The sequence below is a fragment of the Coenobita brevimanus genome, chromosome 65 (genome assembly GCF_032717465.1).
Source record: "Coenobita brevimanus isolate Jiangsu-jjx chromosome 65, ASM3271746v2, whole genome shotgun sequence".
In the NCBI taxonomy this organism is placed as follows: Eukaryota; Metazoa; Arthropoda; class Malacostraca; order Decapoda; family Coenobitidae; genus Coenobita; species Coenobita brevimanus.
This window is the reverse complement of record NC_137018.1, coordinates 43034987-43047257: the sequence shown is the minus strand read 5'-3', so window position 1 is coordinate 43047257 and position 12271 is coordinate 43034987. Positions and strand designations below refer to the sequence as shown.

At 45.5% G+C, this 12271-nt stretch overlaps 1 non-coding gene across 1 annotated transcript; it reads left to right on the top strand.

Annotated features, from left to right (window-relative positions):
* The first annotated feature begins 9698 nt into the window (after nt 1-9698).
* Nucleotides 9699-9818, top strand: LOC145405196 (5S ribosomal RNA). Its single transcript, XR_013898296.1, has one exon. It is a non-coding gene; the product is annotated as a 5S ribosomal RNA (ribosomal RNA).
* The last annotated feature ends 2453 nt before the right edge of the window (nt 9819-12271 follow it).

The following is a 12271-nucleotide window of genomic DNA, read 5'->3' as shown; positions in this document are numbered from 1 at the left end:
TAATGGCACTGCCCAAACTTGCAATGGCCAACAACGTGGTGTCGCCCAATAGGCAACAGTCAGTAGTGTTTCACCGCACAACAGGCTGTGGCTGGCTGCGGCATTGCCCCAACAGGCAATGTCTGACTACGTGGCGTCTCCCAACAGGTGATGGCTAACAATGCGGCATTGTCCCAACAGGCGATGGCCAATAGTGTGGCATCACCCAACAGGCACTGGCCAGTAGTGTGGCATCACCCCAGCAGGCAATGGCCAATAGTGTAGCATCGTCCCAACAGGCGATTGCTGGCAGTGGCATTGCCCAACAGGCAATGGCTGACAAAGTGGCTTTGCACCAGTAGGCAATAGATGACTACGTGGTGTCGCCCAACAAGCGCCAGCCAATAGTGTGGCACCACACAACAGGCGGTGGCCAACAGTGGCATTGCCCCAACAGGCAATGACCAATAGTGTGGCATTGCTCCAATAGGCAATGGCCAATTATGTGGCACCACCCCTACGGGCAGTGGCCAATAATGTGGCATTGCTCCAACAAGCGGTGGCCAATAGTGTGGCATTGCCCCGACAAGCATTGGTGAATTGCATGTAGCACTGCCCAACGGGCAATGGCCAACTATGTGGCATCGCCCCCTACAGACAGTGGCCAATGATGTGGCATCACCCCAACAGACGACGGCCTATAGTGTGGCCTCACCCAACAAGCGATGGCCAATACTGTATCACTGCTCCAGCAGGCGATGGCCGACAATGTGGCATTGCCCCAAAGGGCGACAGCCATTAAAGTGGCATTGTCCCAAAGGGCGACAGCCATTAAAGTGGCATTGTCCCAAAGGGCGACAGCCATTAAAGTGGCATTGTCCCAAAGGGCGACAGCCATTAAAGTGGCATTTCCCCAATAGGCAATGGCTGACAAGGTGGCGTTGCCACAACAGGCAATGGCCGACCACGTGGCGTTGTCCTAGCTGGAGATGATTAGCAGCGATGTCACCTGATGGGCAGAAGGTGAGTGGCGCTGTAGCCTATGCTTGTTTGAGTGCGGCCACTCAAGGGAGGAGGTGTTGTGGCCGTGCGCTTTGTTGGTCATGGATTGAGATGTATTGCACAGATTGTAATGCTAGGTGTTTTAGGCTCGGCTTCCCATTCCGTAAACACCTAGTGTATAGCGGGGCTCTCTTTTGAGACCGTGGCTTAGACAGATAAGAGAGGCAGGACACAAAAACTCCAGGCAACAACCTTACATGTGTATTGCTTAGTTAGACAGGGGAATAAGTAGAAGTTACAGGCACAAGTATACTGGGCGATTATAAACTCTTATATCTAGATATGGTTAGCAGTACCTCACAGGATACTGTTTTGAGTCACAGTGAATAGCACTTAAGGCAGAGCGCTCTCAATTAGGGAAGTCCAGGGTTTCTATATGTGTGGAGTTGTTAAGGTTATTTCACACTGGGGAGAGTTGTGTAAGGCACTGGGGTCTGACTATGATTATAGTAGTACGAGATAATTTCTGATGCAAGCAGATTTACTTTGTTACCCTCCACTCGTATTTTGCTTTTGACCAATTATTATCACTTTCTCTACCACTTTGATATTATTACTGTATTATTCTGTACACTGTTCACTGTATCTATTATTCTCTCCAACATTGGCTATTGTCACTGACTTCTGCAACAGGGTCAATTCACTGTTCTGCCTAGGCACTGTTTGATCACTGACATTGCACAGTTAGGGTCACTCCGGTCGTATCTGGCGCCAGGGGTGCGGGCAGAGGGGCAACGCAGCTCCGCTACTGACGGGGCTGGGCACCACCAGGGGCCTCTGTACTCAGAGGGCACGGGATCACACGCAGGGGCGTCCGTTCTTGTCCAGGGCTGTGGGTGGTGAAGGGTCCAGTGCTCTCAGGGCTGGGGACAGGAGTGTGGCCCTCAGGACTGGGACTGAACAATTGCCTGAACCGGTTGTTCAGGCTCCTGACGGAGATGAGGACCTCTGCTGTCGAGGTGTGAGGAGTTCCCACCCGGAAGTTCTGGAGTTCCCGAGGGCTGTGGTCCCCGGGGCTTGGTGGCGCTGACAGGAAGGGGCTGCAGCACTGGTCTGCGTCAGGGTCCGTCAGGTGGGTCTCCTCCAGAGCCAGTTGTAGGGAGCAGAGGCCGGGTGAGACTACAGGGCCTCTCCAATACTCCTCTATGCTCGAGACTCCCTCTGTGTCAGGGGTCGGGGAGCAGGTGTCAGTTACAGGCAGCGTAGTGGCTACAGGGCGTCTCCTGCCGTTGGGCCCGGCTACTGGCCGTGGCTTCCTAGGGGCGCAGCTACAGGCCGTCTCCTGCCATTGGGCCTGGCTACTGGCTGTGGCTTCCTAGGGGCGTGGCTACAGGCCATCACCAAGGCCCGGCTACTGGCCATGGCCTGAGAGAGTGGGTGGCTGTCAGCAAACCCAGGGGCACCCTCAGAGCGGCTACAGGCCATCTCCTTCGGGAGGGGTGAGCGGCTACAGGTCATCTCAGGGGGAACGTCTTCAGAGCGGCTACAGGCCGTCTGACGAAGGTGGGATGGCTACAGGCCGTCTCCTTCAGGAGGAGTGTTGAGCGGCTACAGGCCGGCTCAGGGGGAACACCTTTGGAGTGGCTACAGGCCGTCTGATGAAGACGGGAGCGGCTACAGGCCGTCTCCTCATTACTCTCAGAGTGGCTACAGGCCATCTCCTTCAGGAGGGGTGAGCGGCTATAGGCCGTCTCAGGGGGAACACCTTCGGAGTGGCTACAGGCCATCTGATGAAGGTGGGAGCGGCTACAAGCCATCTCCTGCAGGAGGGGGTTTGAGCGGCTACAGGCCGTCTCAGGAAGAACACCTTCGGAGCAGCTACAGGCCGTCTCCTGGTTACCCTCAGAGCGGCTACAGGGCATCTCCTGGTTACCCTCAGAGCGGCTACAGGCCGTCTCCTTAGTGAGAGGCGAGCAGCTACAGGCCATCTCAAGGAAGACACCTTCAGAGCGGTTACAGGCCGTCTCCTGACGAAGACAGGAGCGGCTACAGGCCGTCTCCTTAAAGAGGGGTGAGCAGCTACAGGCTGTCTCCTTAAAGAGGGGTGAGTGGCTACAGGCCATCTCCTTAAAGAGGGGTGAGCGGCTACAGGCCGTCTCCTTAAAGAGGGGTGAGCGGCTACAGGCCGTCTCTGGGGTGCTGGCAGGAGCTGGATAGGCAGCTCCACCCATTAGCTGTCTTGTATTATTGCCATGAATGTATAACTAACTGTTGATATCACAATCTTAGAAACAGCGGGTATTTTTAAGCAGTAAATAAGTACTTTAGACTAAATTATCCACCCACGGAGTGCACCCACGTCCGCATATTGCAGTGCATCCACCCACGGTGTACACCTACGTCTGCATGTTGCACTATAATTATCCACCCACGGTGTAGGCTACACCTACGTCCACATGTTGCACAACAATTCATGCCTGTATTTACTTCAATTATATCATCGGCGGCCAATCAGCAGCCGCGAGTCAAACACCCCCTACGTGCCCCATACATCTCAGGTGCATGCAGGTCATTCAAGTAGACCATAGTACAGTATCCGATGGGATGTACATTATTTTCAATGTTCTACCGTGTCCTTTGAAAGTGCATTTATGAACAGCATTTTGTGAGGGTAATCATTTGCATAGGTGTCAATTATTTTTTCTTATTCCAGGGACATATCCTGTGGACAAAGAGCAGGTTGAGGCCATTCAGGCGATCTTCCTTCATGGTGCTCCTGTAAATTTCTTAATATATTTGAGTGCTGAATTGGCCCTCTCAGCCCCAGCACTTGTCACAGAGGTCAGCATCAGGAAGTGCAGTGTTGCAAATACGTTGGGGTAGACTCGAGTTGCAGTACATTTTTCCTATATATCTGCATTTTGAGTCTCATCTGAGCAGCCAAATAGAGGTCCCCCCCTCAATCCGCTCCTGGTCTCACTTATGGATGGGAATCGTGGAGTCTCGCAAGATCCTTGGAAGGAAAACTTAGGACAGCGCAGAAAGGACCGGAAAAGAGTGTTACCGATACTGAGAGAGAGAGAGAGAGAGAGAGAGAGAGAGAGAGAGAGAGAGAGAACGAAGGACATCATTCACAGTCAAAAGGCAGAAATGGATGTGGGCAGGTCACGTCCTTCGTAGAACAGGTAAAATAATCGTGTGGCAATTAACCGAGAGATGGAGTGAGGGACAAACAGAAAGAAATGATACACCGAGATGAGATTCTAGCTGTAGGTCAGAGTGGAGAAAGATGGGGAAAGCCTTTTTGTCCTTCATGGACTGACTCAGGTTGATGATGATGAGATGGTGATATGCATTTTACTCTTTATGGATAAACGGTTTACATTGCAAGTGTTCATAACTGAGGTCTGATACACTGTCTTCCTTCCATATTTTGGTGGTTAAATGCTGCTTAGCAACAACAGTGGGGCACGACTAAGGTGCCAACCATTGAATTTTTATTTTTACTTACATTTAAGGAACTTGGTAATTCATATAATGTTCAGTTGTTTGGTCAGCATACAAAACTGCTGGAAAATATATCTATATATACTGTACTGTCATGTTTTAACATTCGGGGCAGTTGTGAAACATATCGTACCGCACAGAGCGTCATGTCCACAGCCCATGTGCTTAGCTGCCAGCGCCAGTCTGGCGTTTACGATGCTGAAGGTGGGCGTGACGTTAGAGGTGGGTATCATTCAGCCAACAATTTTGTAGCTACGCATATGAGTGTGTGAATTCTGTGATGTCATGGAATGTTTTGAAACTGACAACATTCAGTGAAACCTAAAGTGTGTGATTGATGTAAAGATACTTGACAAGAAATAAATAAACGACGGCCATTTCCCCAATGAAAATAAGGGGCATAGGGTCTGAATTTTTTATTAAGATGTTTATACTCCTTTTCATAGCGAGTGTGTATGTGGCCCTTATATTGTGCATGATGAAATGTACCAGCCTGACAATAGATGTGCAAGTTTGATAGAAAAAGTTGGCAAGAAATTACATAATCAGCTGATAGTGAACTTTTTTTTTTTTTCCTGACGGATCCACCTGTACGTTAAGATGCTGTGTGTTAAAGGATCACTTATTACAAACCGAATTGGTAAATAAGGAAATTTCAGCCAGCCTTCTTGCTTCAACTGAGGTAGACGCAAATTTTCAGATCGAGTGACGTTAATGAATACTTCATGATACTTCATAACTTTTTTTTTTTTTTTTAGTCGGTTACCGCAGTCGGAAGTGTAACTTAAAGTATTACCGGCACCTATACGTAGGAATTTGTTAAGCTTACTGAGTTTATAATGCTAGTTTGAACTTAACTGATAAGGAGCAGAAGTGGTACGTTTTAGAATGAATCTTTCATTAGCTTATGGTGATTGTCTCGATTACATATTCTTTTACTCTTCTGCTTTGATGATAAACCATTTGGCAGTAAGTTAGCCAGAATGGGGGATGGGCAACGAAATGGCAAGGGACGGCAACATGGAGGCGATTTGTTTGTGGCCTCCCATATAGGATTTAAGGTGTTTGGCTATAGATAGTCCCAAATTTGACAGTTTTTAATTCAGGTAAGTTACATAATAAACTGGTAAGGTATACCGATAGCCCAACATTAGTACTGTACTGGTATGTTAATGGTAATTACCGGATTTCAGACACAGGCTTAAAACGATAATTATATTCCTCTATGTCAGAAACGATTTTATCTTGATGGTATCTTCTGCAAATATAAGAGCGCTCATATTCAGAGATATCTATTCATTGTCTTGGTTTTTTGAGTGCTTATTGATACTAATAAAGTAACACCCGAGATGCAACGGTGTACCTCAATTTACGTGAATGACAAACATATACAATATATATATATATATATATATATATATATATATATATATATTGTGCTACGTGTTCTAGGGTCGAATTCTTGTCCTCAGAACACTAGCTACTGAGCTGGGGTTCTCTTTCGAGACCGGGTCTCTCTCTCTCTCTCTCTCTCTCTCTCTCTCTCTCTCTCTCTCTAATATGTTACGCTACGTGTTCTAGAGTTGACTTCTCGTCCTCAGAACACTAGCTACTGAGTAGGGGCTCTCTTTCGAGACCGAGTCTAGAATAAAGAGGAACAGGGCATAAAAACTCCGGTTGACCAACCTTACACGTATATTACCTTAATTGCACAGTGAACAGATAACAATATTAATATTATACGCTGGCCAGGTTAGGGGACACACTAGGACTATACTCGGTTTCACGGAGTCTGACGCACTGATTTTGCCAGCTGAGGACAGCTTCCTTCGCTCCTCTTTTCTACACTGATGTTTCTGTACCAATTTCTTCTACTGACAAAGCAGATCTCTTTGCTCAGACTTTCTCCTCCAATTCCACCTTAGACGATTCCGGTGCTGTTCCTCCATCGGCTGACATTAAAATTTCTTCAGCTGATGTATTTTCTGCCATCACAGGCCTCAATACTAACTAGGCATATGGGCCTGATAGAGTCCCTCCTGTTGTCCTCAAGAACTGTGCTTCTGTGTTTACACCCTGCCCAGGCAAACTCTTTCGTCTTGTCTATCAACTTGTACCTTTCCTTCTTGCTGGAAGTTTGCTCTCATTCAGTCAGTCCCAAAGAAGGGTGACCATTCCCAACCCTCTAACTATCGTCCAATTGCTTTAACATCCTGTATCTCAAAAGTTTTCGAGTCAGTTCTTAATAGATAAATTTTAAAGCATCTTTCCTATCACAACCTTCTTTCTGATCGTCAGCTTGGGTTCCGTCAGGACGCTCCACTGGCTCTCTCACCTACCATTCAGACTCCTGGTCATCCTCCTTTCGGGACTTTGGCGAAAGCTTTGCCATTGCACTTGACATCTCAAAGGCCTTCGATCGAGTCTGGCATAAATCTTTAATTTCCAAACTGACCTCTTACGGTTTCTATCCTTCTATTTGTGCCGTCATCTATAGCTTCCTTTCTGGTCATTCTATAGCCGCTGTTGTAGACGGCCATCGTTCTTCTCCTATATCTATCAAATGTGGTGTTCTTCAGGGCTCTGTCCTATCACCAACTCTCTTCCTTTTTATTCATCTGTGACCTAAGCTGTACATCTAACCCTATCCACTCATATGCTGATGACTCCACCCTTCACCTTTCCATTCGGTTCCCACAACGTCCATCTCAGCAGTTACTTCAACAAATAAGGGGTGAGGCTATGGCACACCTAATGTCTGACTTGCCTTGTATCTCTGACTGGGGTAAAAATAATCTTGTTTTTAATGCATCAAAGACTCAGTTCTTACACCTATCTATCAACCCGACAAAATCTTCCACAGGTGTACCCACCTAATGTTTAATAATCTCCAGCTCAGTCCTGCATCATCCTTAACCATACTTGGGTTTCATTCACTCAGGACTTATCTTGGAAAGCTCATATTACATCTCCTGTAAAATCTGCTTCCAAGAGAATAGATATGCGAAGCCGACTCCGTTCCTTCTTTACTCCTGCACAATTGTTAACTCTATACGCGGGTTTTATCCGCCCCTGTGTAGAGTACAACTCTCATGTGTGGGGAGGTTCCCCACATGCAGCTCTTCTCAGTAGGGTGGAGTCAAAGGCTTTTCGTCTCAACTCTCCCCCTCTTACTGGCTCCCTTCAACCCCTGTTTCTTCGCCGCACTGTTGCATCTTTATCTCTTTTCTGTCGCTACTTCAGTGGTCACTGCTCCTCTGAACTGTCTGCTTGCATTCCTCCACCCGTCTAGCAGCAAACTCATCCATTTTCTGTCCAGCTCTCTAATGCAAGAGTTAACCGTTACTCCCAGTCCTTCATTTATGCAACAGGTCAGCTGTGGAACTGTCTCCCTCTGTCTGTATTTCCTGCTAGCTATGATGTCCAGTCTTTCAAACGCAGTGTGTCCAGGCATCTCGAAATGATCGGATCTTGAATTTGGCTCTCGTATTGTGTTTTTCTCTTGAAAGGAACAGTTATTGCGGGCTTGTGGCCTTTGGTTCTTTCTTCCAAGCATTAAGGGGGACGCGGTAGCACAGTGGTAGCGCGCTGGACTTGTAATCGGGGGATTGCAAGTTCGAGCCTCGCCCGGGCTGCCCTGCCGGGAGGGGTAGCTCCCTCCTGTAACCCTAGCGGGGCTATATAGTCCAATACAGGGCTTAGCTCGGGGGAACTCCATTTCTCCCATTTTTTTTCCAAGCATTAAAAAAAAATCCCTTTTTCTGAGAAAATCCTGCATCTAACAGTACAGATTGCCGTGGACACCTCCTTGATACGGTTTTCATAAGTCTTTGGTGCGGTACTCTGTCAAATGCTTTCTTAAAATCTAAATAGGTACTGTCCTCTTTTCTGTAATGTTTCTGTAACTCTGTCCTAGTAGCTTAATATGTTAGTATGGTAACATGATTTTCCCTTCATTAAACCGAACGCCCTCTCTGTTATACTTTGTTCTTCTAGATGTTTTACTCAAACTTTCCTTACCAGCTTTTCTAGTATCTTACAACACTGGTCAGTGATACTGGTCGGTAGTTGAGTGGATTTTGTCGTCCCTTTCTTGAATAGCGGAACAGTGTTTGCTTTCTTCCAAATATCAGGTAGTTTACCCTGACCTAAGGATTCCTTGAATATTAAATATAATGGTCTTAACTCGTCTGCACATTCACGTAGCACCCAACCTGAAATTCCGTCAGGACCATTTGCTTTTCCTTTTTTGTCTTCTTTACGTAACTCTTCGTGTACTTCTTTTTCTGATATTTGTATATCTAGTAATACGAGTGGGCATGCCTGTTCCATATTATCATCTCTCAGAATTTCTTTCTTTTGTAAAAACTGATTGGAATTTCTTGTTTAGTGCTTCACAAATATCATTCTCTTGTATATAGATGATCCCCCTCATCCGTAATGGGTTGTATTTTATCTTTAACTTTGGTTTTGCTTCGGATGTACCTGTAAAAAAGCTTAGGTTGATACTACTTTTATTTATAATATCCTCGAACTGTTTCTGAGCCACTCTCCTTATCTTTGTACAATCATTTCTTGTCTGTTTATAGTTGTTATATTGCTTCTCACTATTGTGACTGTATCTATTCCACAGCAAGTCTTTTATTTTTTACATTCTGTATTAAACCATTTCTTTATTATCATTTCTCTTGTTATGTGCCGTGTGTGTGTGTGTGTGTGTGTGTGTGTGTGTGTGTGTGTGTGTGTGTGTGTGTGTGAAAGACAATTTTGGTCTGATTTGAACCAAACTCGAATGAAGTCTTCAATAATAGACAAGGATGAGGTACGGTATCTGGATTTTGAGGACAGTCAAAAGGTCAAGGTCTTGGAAGTCAAAGATGTGACCTTTAGATCAGTTGTAGGACATGAATGTTGCACACTGCGCTGGTTCTTGTGTAAATGTACCATATGTTTGGATATGCATTCATATGAGCTTTCTGTATGTAGGTACAGTATCTTCAGTGAAAATATTCACTGTATTTCTAGTTTCATTGATTTTGTGTGTGTGTGTGTGTGTGTGTGTGAGAGAGAGAGAGAGAGAGAGAGAGAGAGAGAGAGAGAGAGAGAAGGATATTGGGAGTCCAGCCTCACCTCATAGTTAGTTCTTGGGGGATATGAGTTCGGGACGATAGTGTTACAGTGCAATCATTCAATATATATACATTTATATGCCAAACGGGCCATACCACGTTGAGTACACCGCTTCCCGTCCGATCAGCGAAGTTAAGCAACGTTGGGTCTGGTTAGTACTTGGATGGGTGACCGCCTGGGAACACCAGATGCTGTTGGCATAATGTTCTCCCTACGTGTCAAGTGGGGTTGGTGGAGGATTAGTGCCCCTCCCTGTAAAACAATTAACTCTAAGCCCTTGGCCACCCCGTTTGGGATACATGGCGTCTGGCAATGAATGGATGAATGAAATATATATATATATATATATATATATATATATATAGTGGTAAAGTGTGCGTTTTCGTACACTGAAGAACGAGGGTTCGCGCCCCGCCAGGGTAATAAACTTTGGGAGCGTTCTTCTGGCCACGTACTGCATTGGCGGACATAAGGGGTGCTGTGGTTGAACCAGTGACGCATTCTATAAAGTATGCTTGCACCCAGTCAGCTTGCGCGGGCCGATTGCACTTGGTTCATAGACTTCACGCACATCCAAAGCCACTCCAACACTACACTTACAAGCACTTCTCACCCTACGTACAATCTCTACCAGACAGCCTAAGCCACTTGGGAGAGATACATTGGCTGTATCGTCCCCGCTTCGGTTGGGATAGGCCGGTCCTGCAGTGGACACTCAAACGGCTGATGAGATGAGAAGATATATATATATATATATATATATATATATTTTGCCAGACGCCATAATCCCGTAAGGGGTGGCCATTTGACTTTATTTGTTTTACGGGGAGGGGCGTAACCCTCCACCAACCCACTTGTTGACACGTAGGGAGCACGTATGGTTTGGTTATATGGTTACCACCCAGCGTTGTAAATGGTTTCTTGTCTTACAGGAAACCATTTGGACTGTCACTCAATGTAAAACCACCTGCAAAGGAAAGAAAAACAATAAGAAATGACAGGAAAGATGGGAGAAATGGGAAGAGAGGAGGGCAGGCACAGAAAAAGAATAAAGGCTAAGGAAGAAATAAGCAGCACTACATCAATATATATATATATATATATATATATATATATATATATATATATATATATATATATATATATATATAAGCAGTCTTTGAGACGCGACTTGCATCCATAGGACCCCAAATTTAACCCACACCACGCAAATTGTCTGTTGTTGTTGTTTTTTACTTCCTTATGACTGGCAACGAAACGAACGGAAGAGTCAGGGAAACCATCCGGCCTTCTCTAGGGGCTGGGTATCAACCGGTTATGCAAGGGTTTCGGTTGCCAAGTCCGGCCAACATAAATAGTTTTATCGTGCCTACTCTCTACCTGTTCCCTACCACATCCCTCCTTGGTTGGTGGTGTAGGGGAGGCACGTCGTACCAAAGTTGAGGTAGGTTTGGTCGTCGAGTACTTTGCCTTCACTCAGAGGACTTTCTGCTGCACATGTGCAGATGTTGGATTTGTTCTGTTTGGTCTGCATAGATTTCGTTAAGGTAGGTTAGAATGTGTTCAAAGAAATTTATTCGTTTAGGTGCACTATTATTTCGAATACGGGACTACTATGGTATGCCATTATGTGTCGATTAACAAGCTGTTCTTGAGAAAGACTGTTCAGATGGCCATGCCTGGTTTGGTAAGTCATAGTGAATTAGTAATACTGCATGCGAGGTCAGATTCTGTTGGATTGCACCGTGTGGTGGTTTTTATCGATGGGTCCAGCCCCCTCCCCCCCTCCTCCTTCGTATAAGAATATGATTACCAGGAAGGTGGTTAGGACGTGTTTGTTTCATATATATTGCATATTTTTATTTAGTAATTAGCAATTAATGGTTTTCTTGTTCTCTTACCTTCCTTTAGCGTTTAACACGATTTTCTCGTTTTTTAATTGATCAAGATACCTTTATACTACTTACCAAGCTGCCACACCTCAAGAATAATGGCAACGAAAATCCAGCTTCCCCATAGAAAATCCTGGGTGCGCCTCTGGAAGTCGCTAAACATTACAAACAAGGAATCTAGTGAGTTTGAATGGTCGAGTTAGTCTACAGTAGATTTGATGAGCAAGAGTTTACAAAATGGAGTTAGTCGGTGTTTGATGAGGAAATGTCTTGAGCGAGGATACACTTTAGTGCCAGTTAAATTTAGACAGGTGGGTGGGTGCTCACTGGGATGTTTTAAGTTCCATAATGTGTTTTGTGTGGTGTGCAGGGCATCCAGTTACATTGCATTTCTCGCTATGATGAAGTACCAGTTTAGTTTAGCTTTGGTACCTCCAGGCGATTTTATTCAACACGGGAGAGCCCTCCGGTATTGTGAAGGGTTTAAGGATGGCTATGTCTAACTTATTTTGTTTCGAAAATTATCTTCTAAACTGAATATTGTAAAGCTGTCTGTAGACAACAAGAAGTAAAGCGCACATGATCTGATTCAAGGGCTAAGGACAAAGTGGGGTGTGTGAATTACCGGTAATGTGCGTTAACGTTGTACGATACTGAATGAGAGGACGATAATGAAGATATCTGGCCAGTAAAGCACTAGCCACGAGGAAAGGAAAGTCTGTAGAATGTATTTATAGAGGGAGTTCCTATGCAGTTAATGT